The sequence below is a fragment of the Dermacentor silvarum genome, chromosome 7 (genome assembly GCF_013339745.2).
Source record: "Dermacentor silvarum isolate Dsil-2018 chromosome 7, BIME_Dsil_1.4, whole genome shotgun sequence".
Taxonomy (NCBI): domain Eukaryota; kingdom Metazoa; phylum Arthropoda; class Arachnida; order Ixodida; family Ixodidae; genus Dermacentor; species Dermacentor silvarum.
Genome location: NC_051160.1, coordinates 157,569,194 through 157,582,842, shown reverse-complemented (window position 1 = coordinate 157,582,842; position 13,649 = coordinate 157,569,194). Strand labels below are relative to the sequence as shown.

Below are 13,649 nucleotides of genomic sequence, written 5' to 3'. Positions count from 1 at the left end.
GCGCACCTTATATCAGGGCTCATCGACGGCTTTCCCGCCGATATGGAGATGGCTCTTGCTGGGCAGCTGCGCAACGAGTAGAGTCAACTATGCAGCGAGTTAAATCACAACGCGTTCTACCAGGTCGAAACACGCAGATCAACGCAGCAAGCGGCAGCGCCCCTCAGCGTCCACCTAATACGCGGATACGAGCACCCGCGTCCGAATGCAGACACTGCGCAATGCATGGTTTGCCCCGACAGATGCACTGGCATAATGAATGTCCACGACGCGCAAGCATTTCCGCCCTCGCTACCAACCAGGGAAACGACGAGGGCGACCCAAAGCTCTGTTAATTCCATTTGATGCACTCATTAACGGGTACCCTGTCAGCGCTACTCTTGATACGGGAGCCACGATTACCTGTATCAGCGAAGCAGTGTTGGCGGCTCTTCACCTACAAATAATGAGAGATTCACGCATCAGTGTTCAACAAGTTACATCATCTACCAAAACTTTGGGTCGCGTCAATCTAAAGATACAGATCGGAAAAATCACAAAGGAAATTCAGGCACATGTTCTACAAGGCATGAAGAGCAACCTACTTCTTGGCTTGGACAGTGCCTGCCTCTTTAACTTGTCTCTGGATCTTGACACCCTGACTCTACGCCAAGGGAGTGACATCCTCCACCCTCGCCCACAAAACCATTCCACGCCTAACATGGACGCTTGTTTACAAGAAGTTGAAGTTCGTGATTTTGTGCATCTAAATGAAACTCAGAGGATGGCATTGAAGCAGCTTGTCCATAAGTACGAGGACATTTTTTTTCCAAATCACAGACTGACATTGGGTGCATCACTAGTGAAACGCATCACATTCCTCTCACCAACAATGTTCCTATCCGCAGGGCTTCCTATCGATGCTCAGAAGCCGATAGCGTCGAAATGGACAGACAAATCAACGACCTTCTCACGCAAGGCGTTATAAGACTGTCTACGTCACCGTACGCTACGCCGGCACTTCTGGCCGAGAAGAAAGGAGAAGGACGCACGCGTTTCTGCATAGATTACCGCAAGCTAAACGCAGTGACGAGTCCCCGACTATCAACCCATCCCTCGCATCGACGACATTCTTGACTCGCTCGGGAAATCGACGTACTTCTCGACATTGGACATAACGTCAGGTTACTGGCACGTGAGGATGCATACGGAAGACATCCCAAAAACAGCCTTTGTCACACGTACCGGTCACTACGAATGGCTTGTCATGCCTTTTGGTCTCCGGAACGCTCCAGCTACTTTTGAACGGGCTGTCAAGTCCATCTTGACTAAACACCATTTGGCGCACGTCACGAACTACTTCGATGACATTGTCGTCTATTCTTCGTCCCTGTTTGTTTGCGCACAAAAATTTAAGAAAATGAATCTGTTCCAACTAGGCCGACTCGCAGTTATGCTTCGTCTATTCTGACACGTTCCCAGACCATTTGAAGCATCTAGATGTGGTTCTAAACGCTTTTAGAAGCGAATGCGTTAAACTGAAATTGAAGAAATGTCAGTTCACACAAACTTCCATTGAGTACCTGGGACACAGAGTTTCAAATGACACAGTCACTCCGAAACAAAGCAACGTGGAGGCAATCCTGCGGTTTCCCACGCCAACACGCCCTAAAGAGTTACAGCGTTTTCTCGGCACCGTCAGTGTTTACCGTCGGTACATCGCCCGCTTCAGTGAAATCGCTCATCCATTGACACGCCTACTCAGCAAAGACGCCACCTGGAACTGGGACCCTGACTGTGAACTGGCTTTCACTCAGCTTAAAAAATGTGTAACGGAAGAACCCATCCTTGTCATCTACGATGCCGCCAAACCTTGTGTGCTCTGCTGCGATGCATCCAACAAAGGTATCGGCGCCGTCTTGAAGCAGGCTGATGATAAAGGTCGAGAGCATCCAGTTGCATACCATTCTCGCAAGCTGCTCAAGCATGAAATCAATTACGCCATCACAGAACTTGAATGTTTAGCAATTATTGATGCCATAGATAAATGGCATTGTTATCTACATGGAAAATCTCTCACTGTGATCACCGATCACGCGGCGTTGCAATGGCTTAAGAACATCAAAAATCCTCGAGGCCGTCTGTTCCGATGGTCCTTAAAGCTCTCCATGTACGACGTAAACATCAAGCATCAAAAGGGCATTAAAAACATCGAAGCCGATGCACTGTCTAGAAACCCTATTATTCAGCTCCTATCTGCTGAACAACTGCGAGAGCACCACCACGACAAACCGCCTTGCAAGCATACCATTGAGAATGGAATGACCATAGTGACACGCAGAGGAATACGAAAAGTCTACGTTCCTTTTGCTCTCCGGTCTTCTCTTCTTCGGAAGGCTCATGACGCTTTCGGTCATGTCGGAGTAAAGAAGACATTGCGACTTTTCCCTCCACAATATTGTTACGCGAAGAACGAGTCAGTAAGACGGGCAACTATTTACAGGTTGTATTTACAACAGCGGTTGCAGCGCTGACCGGTTAGGTTCACAGCGCGAGCCCAGCTCGTTCTTCCTCTTCTTTTCTCGAGTGATGGCGCCCGCGCGCCTCGGTCAAACAATCAAATACCACACGCGTGTAGCAAAATCCCCCGGCGGCAGAAGCGACGTCCCGGAGCGTCTAAATGTCATCACTGGGAGGGTGATACTGCTTCAGTCGTGTAACGTGCACGATATCGCTGAACTGGGAAGCAGATGGGGCGTCAGGGGCGATCTCGTATGTGACGGGAGTCACGGCACGAAGCACTCGGTAGGGGCCTGTGTAACGCGACAGCAGTTTTTGTGACAGGCCGACCTGACGCGACGGAGACCATAGAAGCACCAAAGAACCAGGCGGGAAGTGCACGTCTCGGTGTCGCTGGTCGTACAAACGCCTTTGACTCTCTTGGGAGTTCAGAAGGCGGTCACGGGCAATTTCCCTTGCGTGAGCAGCGCGGGCGACGGCATCAAGTGCATATTCACTAGTGGGTGCCGCGTGAACAGGGAGAGTTGTGTCGAGGGGCAGTGCTGGTTCTCGGCCGAACAGGAGGAAAAATGGGGAATAGCCGGCTGTGTCGTGAGGCGAGGAATTATAGGCAAAGGTGACAAACGGCAGAGTGAGGTCCCAGTCTGTGTGGTCTGAAGAGACATACTTCGCGAGCATGTCTGTGAGAGTGCGATTGAGACGCTCCGTGAGGCCATTAGTTTGCGGATGGTATGACGTGGATAGCTTGTGCCTCGTGGCACAGGACTGCAGGATGTCCGCGATAACTTTTGACAGGAATGTCCGGCCACGGTCTGTGAGAAGTTGTCGCGGAGCTCCATGTAATAAAATCACGTCGCGTAAAAGAAAATCGGCAACATCTGTGGCGCAGCTTGTAGGGAGCGCTCGGGTGATGGCGTAGCGCGTGGCGTAATCTGTGGCCACAGCGATCCAACTGTTCCCAGAGGTAGAAAGAGGAAAGGGACCAAGTAAATCTAAACCAACCCGAAAGAATGGCTCCGCGGGAATGTCGATTGGTTGTAGGTACCCAGCAGGTAGCGTCGACGGTGTCTTGCGTCGCTGGCATTTCTCACACGCAGCTACGTATCTTCGAACGGAGCGAGCCACGCCGCTATTCGTCGCCGACCAATTATGGACCCTCCCGGACGGAAAACTAGGCCATGCAGCTCTTCGAGGTAGTGCTGCATCACGTTCGTCCTGTCCAAATCCTCCGCTGACGCCCCTCACGAACACGAACCTAATTGAAGTAGATGTAGATGGTGTCCCGTTGACGGTATTGATTGATACTGGAGCCCAAGCGTCCATAATGAGCGCTAACCTATGTCGTCGCCTCCAAAAAGTTCTTACGCCTGCCGTCACTCGAGCCGTACGCGTCACCAATGCAGCCACTGTTGCCGTCTGTGGTATGTGCACTGCTCGCGTAGGAATTGCTGGCCGCCAAGTTCCCGTCCTGTTCTCCGTGCTGACCAGTTGCCCTCATGACCTAATCTTCGGGCTCGACTTTCTGACGACGCATTCTGCCCTCATCGACTGTTCCACCGGTACGCTGTGCCTCGAGCTTCCTCTTGTTTCCGACGTTCGCCCCGAACAACCGCACACCCTATGCACTACAGCGTTTGTTCGGTTACCTCCAAAAGCCCTAACCTTCGTCGAATTGGCCTCAACGGCAACCGTGCCTGATGGCGACTATGTCGTCGCCCCTATTCGTGATGTCCTCCTGGCGCGCGACATCTCTGTGCCACACTCCGTCGTTACCCTTGCCGCTAATCGGATGTGTCTCCCCGTTGTCAATTTTGGCTTGACGAAGCAAGTGTTACCTGAAGGCATAGCGGTGGCCACGCTCCTGTCAGTGACAGACGACCACGTCACTGCTTTTGCAGCCGACGCGCCTCCAGATCCTCCTGATAACCCGCAGGATGCCTTGAACCTCGACGGCCCATTACGTCCCATGGTCGCTCCGGACCTCGCCCCTGGCCAAGCAGCCGCCCTATATCGCCTTTTGCTTTCCTATCGCGACATATTTGACACTGACAATCGCCCACTTGGTCAGACGTCCCTTGTTAAGCATCGGATAAACACTGGTGATGCTGTTCCCATTCATCGCCGACCGTATCGCGTGTCCACGGCAGAGCGGCAAGTTATTCAGCAGGAAGTCAACAAGATGCTCGCCAAAGGCATTGTTGAGCCCTCGTCGAGCCCTTGGGCGTCGCCGGTGGTGCTCGTCAAAAAGAAAGATGGCACGTGGCGTTTCTGTGTTGATTACCGCCACGTAAACCGAATCACTAAAAAGGACGTTTACCCGTTACCACGAATTGACGACGCTCTTGATTGTCTTCACGGTGCCAAATACTTTTCGTCCATTGACCTTCGATCTGGTTATTGGCAGATTTCCGTCGATGACCAAGACCAAGAAAAGACCGCTTTCGTCACTCCAGATGGCCTCTACCAATTTCAGGTTATGCCGTTTGGTTTATGCAATAATGCCCCGCCACGTTCGAACGGATGATGGACTCTCTGCTTCAAGGTTTCAAATGGTCAACTTGCCTTTGTTACCTCGACGACGTCCTTGTGTTTTCTCCTACGTTTGAGACGCACCTTGAGCGCGTCGCAGCTATCCTTGACGTCTTCCGCAAGGCTGGGCTCCAATTAAACTCATCGAAGTGCCACTTCGGGCGCCGACAGATTACAGTGCTCGGCCATCTCGTCGATGCTTCCGGAGTACAACCCGACCCGGAGAAGGTTCGAGCAGTAACAGCTTTTCCTGTACCTCAGTCTGTCAAAGACGTCCGGAGTTTTCTGGGGCTCTGCTCTTATTTCAGACGGTTTGTGAAAGATTTCGCAGCAATCGCTCGACCACTCACTGAACTTCTGAAGAAAGACGTGCCTTTTACGTGGGGTTCCCCTCAGGCTGCCGCATTTTCACGCCTTATCACGATTCTGACCAATCCACCGATCTTGGCCCACTTTGACCCGTCCGCACTTACAGAGGTTCGAACCGATGCCAGTGGTTATGGGATCGGCGCAGTCTTAGCGCAACGACAACACGGACACGACCGCGTTATAGCCTACGCTAGCCGGCTCCTGACAAGTGCAGAGCGCAACTATTCGATTACCGAGCGCGAATGTCTTGCTCTCGTCTGGGCTGTTTCAAAGTTCCACCCATATTTATATGGCAAGCCCTTCTCAGTAATCACAGACCATCATGCGCTGTGTTGGCTTTCGTCGCTCAAGGATCCTACTGGTAGGCTCGATCGTTGGGCTCTCCGACTACAAGAATATCCCTAGACAGTGACGTACAAGTCGGGACGCCAACACCAGGACGCAGATTGCCTCTCTCGCTACCCAGTCCAATACCCGACCTCTACGTCTGATACTGACACCGACGCCTGCGTTCTCTCTGTTTTTCCACTGGTCCATGTCGCCGACGAGCAGCGCCGTGACCGATCCTTGCGTATCATCATTGACCGCCTGGAATCGTCACTTGCCGACAGCTCCCTTTGCTTATTCACACTTCAAGATGGCGTACTCTACCGCCACAACGTTCACCCCGACGGCCCAGCATTACTCCTTGTGATCCCTAAACACCTTCGCTCGGCTGTTCTCCACGAACTTCACGACCTCCCCACTGCCGGTCACCTCGGTGTGTCACGTACCTACGACCGGATCCGCCGACGCTTCTTTTGGCCAGGACTTGCTCGCTCCGTTCGAAGATACGTAGCTGCGTGTGAGATGCCAGCGACGCAAGACACCGTCGACGCTCCCTGCTGGGTACCTTCAACCAATTGACATTCCCGCGGAACCATTCTTTCGGGTTGGTTTATATTTACTTGGTCCTTTTCCTCTTTCTACCTCTGGGAACAGGTGGATCGCTGTGGCCACAGATTACGCCACGCGCTACGCCATCACCCGAGCGCTCCCTACAAGCTGCGCCACAGATGTTGCCGATTTTCTTCTACGCGACGTGATTTTATTACATGGAGCTCCGCGACAACTTCTCACAGACCGTGGCCGGACATTCCTGTCAAAAGTTATCGCGGACATCCTGCAGTCCTGTGCCACGAGGCACAAGCTATCCACGTCATACCATCCGCAAACGAATGGCCTCACGGGGCGTCTTAATCGCACTCTCACAGACATGCTCGCGAAGTATGTGTCTTCCGACCACACTGACTGGGACCTCGCTCTACCGTTTGTCACCTTTGCGTATAATTCCTCGCGCCACGACACAGCTGGTTATTCGCCATTTTTCCTTCTATTCGGCTGAGAACCAGCACTGCCCCTCGACACAAGCATCTCTGTTCACGCAGCACCCACCAGTGAATATGCACTTGACGCCGTCGCCCGCGCTGCCCACGCAAGAGAAATTGCGCGTGGCCGCCTTCTGCACTCCCAAGAGAGTCAACGGCGTTTGTACGACCACCGACACCGCGACGTGCACTTCCCGCCTGGTTCTTTGGTGCTTCTATGGTCTCCGTCGCGTCAGGTCGGCCTGTCAGAAAGACTGCTGTCTCGTTACACAGGCCCCTACCGAGTGATTCGTGCCGTGACTCCCGTCACCTACGAGATCGCCCCTGACGCCCCATCTGCTTCCCAGTCCAGTGATATCGTGCACGTTACACGACTGAAGCAGTATCACCCTCCGAGTGATGACATTTAGACGCTCCGGGACGTCGCTTCTGCCGCCGGGGGATTATGCTACACGCGTGTGGTATTTGGTTGTTTGAACGAGGCGCGCGGGCGCCTAGACGAAGAAGACGAACTGCTCTGGGCTCTCGAGCTATCGGCTGATCTGGCCAGCGCTGCAGCTATCTTTTGTAAATATACTTGTAAATAGTCTCCTGTACTTAATTCTTCGTTCGCGTAATAATATTTTTGAATTTCGAGAGAGCCTTCGACAGAGTATCTCATTCTAAGCTAGTACTAAAATTGAAGCCCATTCTTAAAAACGATTGCCTTCTTGCATGGATTGCTGCATACCTCTCGTCTAGGCGCCAGTGTGTAGTCGTCAATGGCATAGTTTCCTCTTCAGCTTCTGTGGCGTCTGTTGTTCCAGAGGGCTCTGTTCTCGGCCCTCTTTTCTTTCTTTTGTTCATTAATGATATTGTCCAGGACGTAGGCGTCCAAATCCGGCTGTTCGCGGACGACTGCTTCATATACCAGGAAATATCTAGCCCTAATGATTAGGTCTTACTGAACGAAGCATTAAGCGCAATTGCGAACTGGTGTAGCACATGGCAGATGACCATAAATAGTAGAAAAACGGTAGCAATGGACATAAGCCGTAAAAAGCAACCACTTGAATTTAGCTATTACATCAATAACCAACCTTTAAGCATAGTGCATAGCTACAAGTATTTGGGAGTGATGATAACCTCCGATTTGTGCTGGAATGAACATGTCACGTTCATTACAAAAATAGCGTCCAGAAAAATGGGATAACTTCGGCGCACGCTGGGTCACTGAACTACTCAAATAAAGCTTTTGGCGTACAAGACGTTTATTAGGCACATATAGGAGTACACTGCAGCGGCCTGGGATTCCTGGACCAAAGTTAACAAACTAAATCTAGAAAGCATCCAAAGAAAATATATTAGGTTCATCTTGAACTGTTATGGCTAAAGTATCCCCATCTAACATCCTACAAAAGTGATCACTGGAAAAAAAGCCGGCAGATCCCACGCCCTGTGGGAATCGATGTTATGCGAAGCAGTAAGCTGCGAGCCTACCAAGTGAATAAAACGACCATGAGAGCACCAAGACTTAAGCGGCTGTTTCATGACCTACATGACACGCATGTCATGACATTCATGTCATGAGTCCTCCGGAGTCCCTTTAGCTGTATCTAAGAGACGTTAAGGCGAAAGCCATAGGCATGCTCATGACTATGACTTCGACCATCAACATTTAGCCTTTTCATTCACTTAGTACCACATCCGAACCCATGCCATTGGTTTTTGAGTGTTAATATTTTTTAGCTGAGTCATTGACGTTTTTGCTGAGTCATGGTCATGACTATGACTTTTACCAGCATCTTTTAGTGTTTCCTTCACTTAGTACCCACGTCCGAACCCATTTCTGTGGTTTTTGAGTGTTAATCTTTTTTCGCTGAGTCATTGTCATTTTTGCTGAGTCATGCTCATGACTATGACTTCTACCAGCATCGTTTAGTGTTTCCTTCACTTCGTACCCACGTCCGAAACCTTTTCAGTGGTTTTTGAGTGTCAATCTTTTTTGCTACGTCATTGTCATGACCTACATGACACGCATGTCATGAAATTTACACTCCTGTCATACTATGCCAATTTTGGTACCTACCAACTTAACGAAACGACCATGAGAGCACCAGGACGTAGGCAGCTGTTTCATGACCTACATGACACGCATGTCATGACATATCATTTATGTTCGTCATATACTCTTGTCATAGTATGCCAATTTTGGTACATACCAAGTTAACGAAACGACCATGAGAGCACAAACACGTAGGTGGCTAGATAGATACTGTCAATGAAGCAAATGTTCGCCAAGAAATGCTTCCCATTTAAAACTTCAAACGAGGCGTTATCAGGACAGGTTAAAACTTTTTTATTCACTATATCACAACACGTTAAGAATTGATCGATCCGGATTCATAGCGCCTGCTTTACTCGGTCTGTTCACCCAGAAAAGGTATCTAAGCTTAAATACAGGACTAACACGTTCATGTACTCTTTCTTGCCTCGGACAATTGCAGACTGGAACGCCTTATCTGCTGATGTGGTTGAATGGCCAAATATTGATTCATTCCTACAAGCGATCAGAAATTGAGCGCCGTAGGCGCCACTTGAAGCATGTGCGCACGTTATCATTTTGTGTATTGGAATCAATGTCGATACCTTTTACAGCGTAAGCTATTATGGGCTCATTCTAACAGTCGTTTCGGTTGGCGATGGTGTCCGCCGCCGCCGGTGGTGTCCGTAGCAGCTATCACTAAGAATGGGAAAAAATACCCAGTTCCCGCCGGGATCGAACCTGGGCCCGCTGCGTGGGAGTCAGCTACTCTACCACTGAGCCACGCCAGCTTTTCTTTATTACAGGCTTGGCAAAAGAAGATACATTGTAAAAGGTTACGTGAGCATAAAAACACTACTCAGTGTCTGACCAGTGTGTTGTGATAAAAAGGATTTAGCATGGTCAGTTTGTCCAAAACAGGTAACCTATCGGGAGGATCGCTTTGTGCACGGAAAAATTCGCGTATGTATAACACACCAGCACTTGCTAGCGTGCAGCGAGAAAATGCCCTATGAACACACCCTAGCGCGCGAGGAACGACGCGATGAGACATGCGCGCCGTGTGGCGTCGATACGTGGACACTGTGCTTTGCATTCGCATATTATTACACCAGGTGGCAAAGTCATGCACCAGATGCACACATACTATCTCTAGAGGAAAAGCTGGGCGAGAAAAGCGAGCACCACAAGGGCGCCGCCATGTTGCTACGACTCATTTTTGTAGCCACGGCCGCTCGATGAAACGCACGAGGTGCGGCCTGCCACGTCGCGCGGCGAAGTATGGGCGGAGCTGTGAAGCGAAAGTTGACAATTGCAACCACTATTTTAGGAGTGGCGCTACTGCTGCGGGAATTAAATGCGCAAGTGAACGTTGGGTGCATAACATTCACAAAAGAGACAAAGGCGCCCCAAAAAGATTCTCCACCCATATAAAAGCACTCGGAGCTCCAACTAGAAACTCGCAAACGGCTATAAGGGATGAAGACGGTAACATCTATGAAGGCGATGATGCGCTGCGGTACATCACAGACGTTATATCAGGCATAACTTCGGTACGAGAAAAAGCGTAGTTCAGACAACAGATCCAGCAACAACAGAGAGGCTTCAGAGATCAAAATTCAGCATAGAAAGCTTTTATTGGAAAAAGGCAGCAGAAAATGTCCCTAACAACACGGCAGCAGGACCCGATGAAATCCCAATACAGCTAATCAAAAACGTCGGTCCAAAAAGCAAGGCACTGCTGACTAATGCCATAGAGCAAGTGATTCGAACAAAGAATATTCCCGTTGGATGGCGTGAAAGCAAGATGAATCTCATCTACAAAGACAAAGGAGATAAGGATAAGACGAGCTCGTACAGGCCAGTTACAGTAACGTTGGTGATATAAAGAATGGCAATGCAAGCCATAAAATTAGAACTGTCGAAGTGGGTGGAGGAAAACGGTGTATTGGGGGAACTACAGAATGGGTTCAGGCCAGGCAGACGCTTAGAAGACAATATGTTTGTACTAACTCAGTGCATAGAGATTTCAGTAGCTCAGAAAAGACCTTTAGGGTAGCATTTCTAGATATTAAAGGAGCTTATGACAACGTAGACAGGGAATTGTTGTGGGATATTCTTCAATACGAAGGCATAGATGACGATTTCGTGGAGCTGCTGAGGGAGATATATCAAGACAACCAAGTACAAGTGGCATGGGAAGGCCGAAAAGGAAATGAAATGGTGGGAATTCACCAAGGATTGAAGCAAGGATGCCCTCTGTCACCATTGTTGTTCACGCTTTACGTCAAGGGCATAGAAAGACGACTGGAAAACAGCGAATTAGGTTTTGATTTATCCTACATGCGTAATGGACAAATGGTGCAACAGAAGGTCCCTGGATTGATGTACGCAGACGACATTGTGCTACTAGCGGACAATAAAAAAGATTTACAGATACTTGCGAATATCTGTGGCAATGCAGCGAGAAATCTAGGCCTTAAGTTTAGCACAGAGAAATCAGGAATTATGATCTTTAATGAAGAGACGAGTAACTTCGTGGTGTCCATTCAACAGCAAGTAATACCCATAATGAAGCAATATAAGTACCTCGGCGTACACATAAACGACGGAAAGAATTACTCAAGCAACCACCAAGATAATCTGAAAATAAAGGGGAAGCGGAATGCAGCATTAATGAAACACAGAGCACTGTGGGGCCACAATAAGTATGAGGTGGTGCGTGGAATCTGGAAAGGAGTAATGGTGCCAGCGCTAACATTCGCAAATGCCATTATATGCTTAAAATCGGATATACTGGCGGGTTTGGAAGTTAACCAAAGATCAGTAGGCCGGTTGGCTTTGGGAGCACACGGTAATACGACAAATGAGGCAGTGCATGGAGACATGGGGTGGGCCTCTTTTGAAGTCAGAGAAGCACAGAGCAAAATTAGTTGTGAAGAAAGGCTCAGGAACATGGATGAAAATAAATGGGCGGCTAAAGTGCACAAGTATCTCTACATGAAAAGCGTGGACACAGAATGGAGGAAGAGGTCAAGGAAGTTGACAACCAAGTACAGGATAATCGAAACTGTAAATAGACAACCAGGGGTCATCAGAAAGAAAGTGAGAGAAATAGAGACCGTGAATTGGATGCAAAGAATGGAAACGAAAAGGACAATGGAGATTTACAAGAATGAGAAGAAAGAAATTAGAAGGGAAAATCTGTACGATAACACAAAGGGCAGTGCCTTGCTATTTGAGGCTCGAGCCGGTTGCCTAAGGACGAAAACATATCGGAACAAATATTCGGAACTAGATGAGACATGTGTATGCTGCAGTAAAGATCCAGAGACCACTCAGCACATCCTAATGGAATGCGACGGGATCCACCCAGCGAGAACCGTAGGTATCGTGCAACTCCCAGAAGCGCTTGGGTTTAAAGTGGAAGGAAACATAAACAGATCAGCCGTAGAGATCAGCAAGAGACGATTAGAGTACTGGTGGAAAAAAAATCACAGCATATCCACGGGGTGAATGATGATGAGTGGGCGAAGCTCCGGAGGGAATCATCGGATCTCCCGCTTAAGGGGACGCTAGCACAAACGCGTTAGAAACGTGCAGTACTCTCTAGTAAGGGAGAACGGCCACAGCGTCTTACGCAGCCATTTACACATGCCGGAACGTGCACCGCGTTTGCCGACGCCATCACATGACTGCTGAGAGAGTATACCCCCCGTATTCATAAACGCTCCTCGACTTGAACTTGACTTGCCACCGCCTTGGGCAGCGCGTTTCGAAGCGCGTTGAAGGTAAGGCGGAGAGGCCACAGCGTCTTACACCAGCTTCTTACACGGGCCGTAACGCGCTAGCACAAATGCGTTAGAAACGCGCTAGAAACGCGGCCTTTCGTTAATGTTGGGTATTTATTGCCATCGTGGTGCGTGTGTCTATGTGCGCTTCGTGGCGTAGTGGGTTAACGCCGCGCGCTCGGAAGCGCGGGGTCCCTGGTTCGATTCCGCGCTACGGACACAACTTCGGAATTTTTTTTCTCATTTTTCTCAGACTGGTTACACACTACTACTACGACGACGGGGACGGAACGGGTGCCGCTATAAGGAGCTTCGCTCCTAAAAAAGCAGGGAAAAGATGGATACGACCTGATCTCTTAAAATCATAGGCAGCGGTACAAGCTAAAGTTTTGAAAAAGAAAGATAATGAGAGGTATACAAAAATGCTAGATAAAGAACATGTGTAGTATACCTGATTAAATCAAGCAGGCTAGGTGACTATTTGTCGCCACCCCGTTTCAAAGGGGATGCCAATAAATCATCATCATCATCATGCTCTCCCTCCGGGAAGGCGCCGCGGGACAGCTTTCGCGTCTCGCTTGCACGCCTTTTGTCCACGCACGTGGTAGTATAAATGTGTCGAGGTTCTTGTCGTGTTGCATGTGGCACTATCCCACGCAACTGTTGCGTGCCCACTGTGTGTTACTAACGCAAGAAAAGAACCATTAATCCGGTACCCTGAGTTTCCGAGCGACGTAGAACGCCGTAAAGCATGGCTGAAAAACATTTCGCGACAGGGACAAGTGGCAAAGGAAGCATTTGGGAGTCGAGTGACACGTTTTTAATTGGTGTGATCGCCTCACTTCATCCAAGGGCCACAACGAGGATCTGTGTAAGGTGTTTCTAAGCAAATTGTTACAGCTGCTACTGGTGAACTGGACCGGCGACCTGAATGCAACTGTGTAATGGTTAAAACTCGCCTACAATTAAGCCTCCGTCACGGAAGGTAGTATGATTTTAAAGCTGTTGAACAAGCCACTTTTCCGTGGCTTCACATCGTGTAAATAAAGAAAATAACAATTGGCACAGCCT

At 49.4% G+C, this 13,649-nt stretch overlaps 1 protein-coding gene across 1 annotated transcript in view; it reads left to right on the top strand.

Moving 5' to 3' along the window:
- Nucleotides 1-13,649, top strand: part of LOC125947030 (uncharacterized) — a 49,239-nt gene that overhangs the window by 26,167 nt on the left and 9,423 nt on the right. The gene's annotated exons all lie outside the window — the stretch shown is intronic.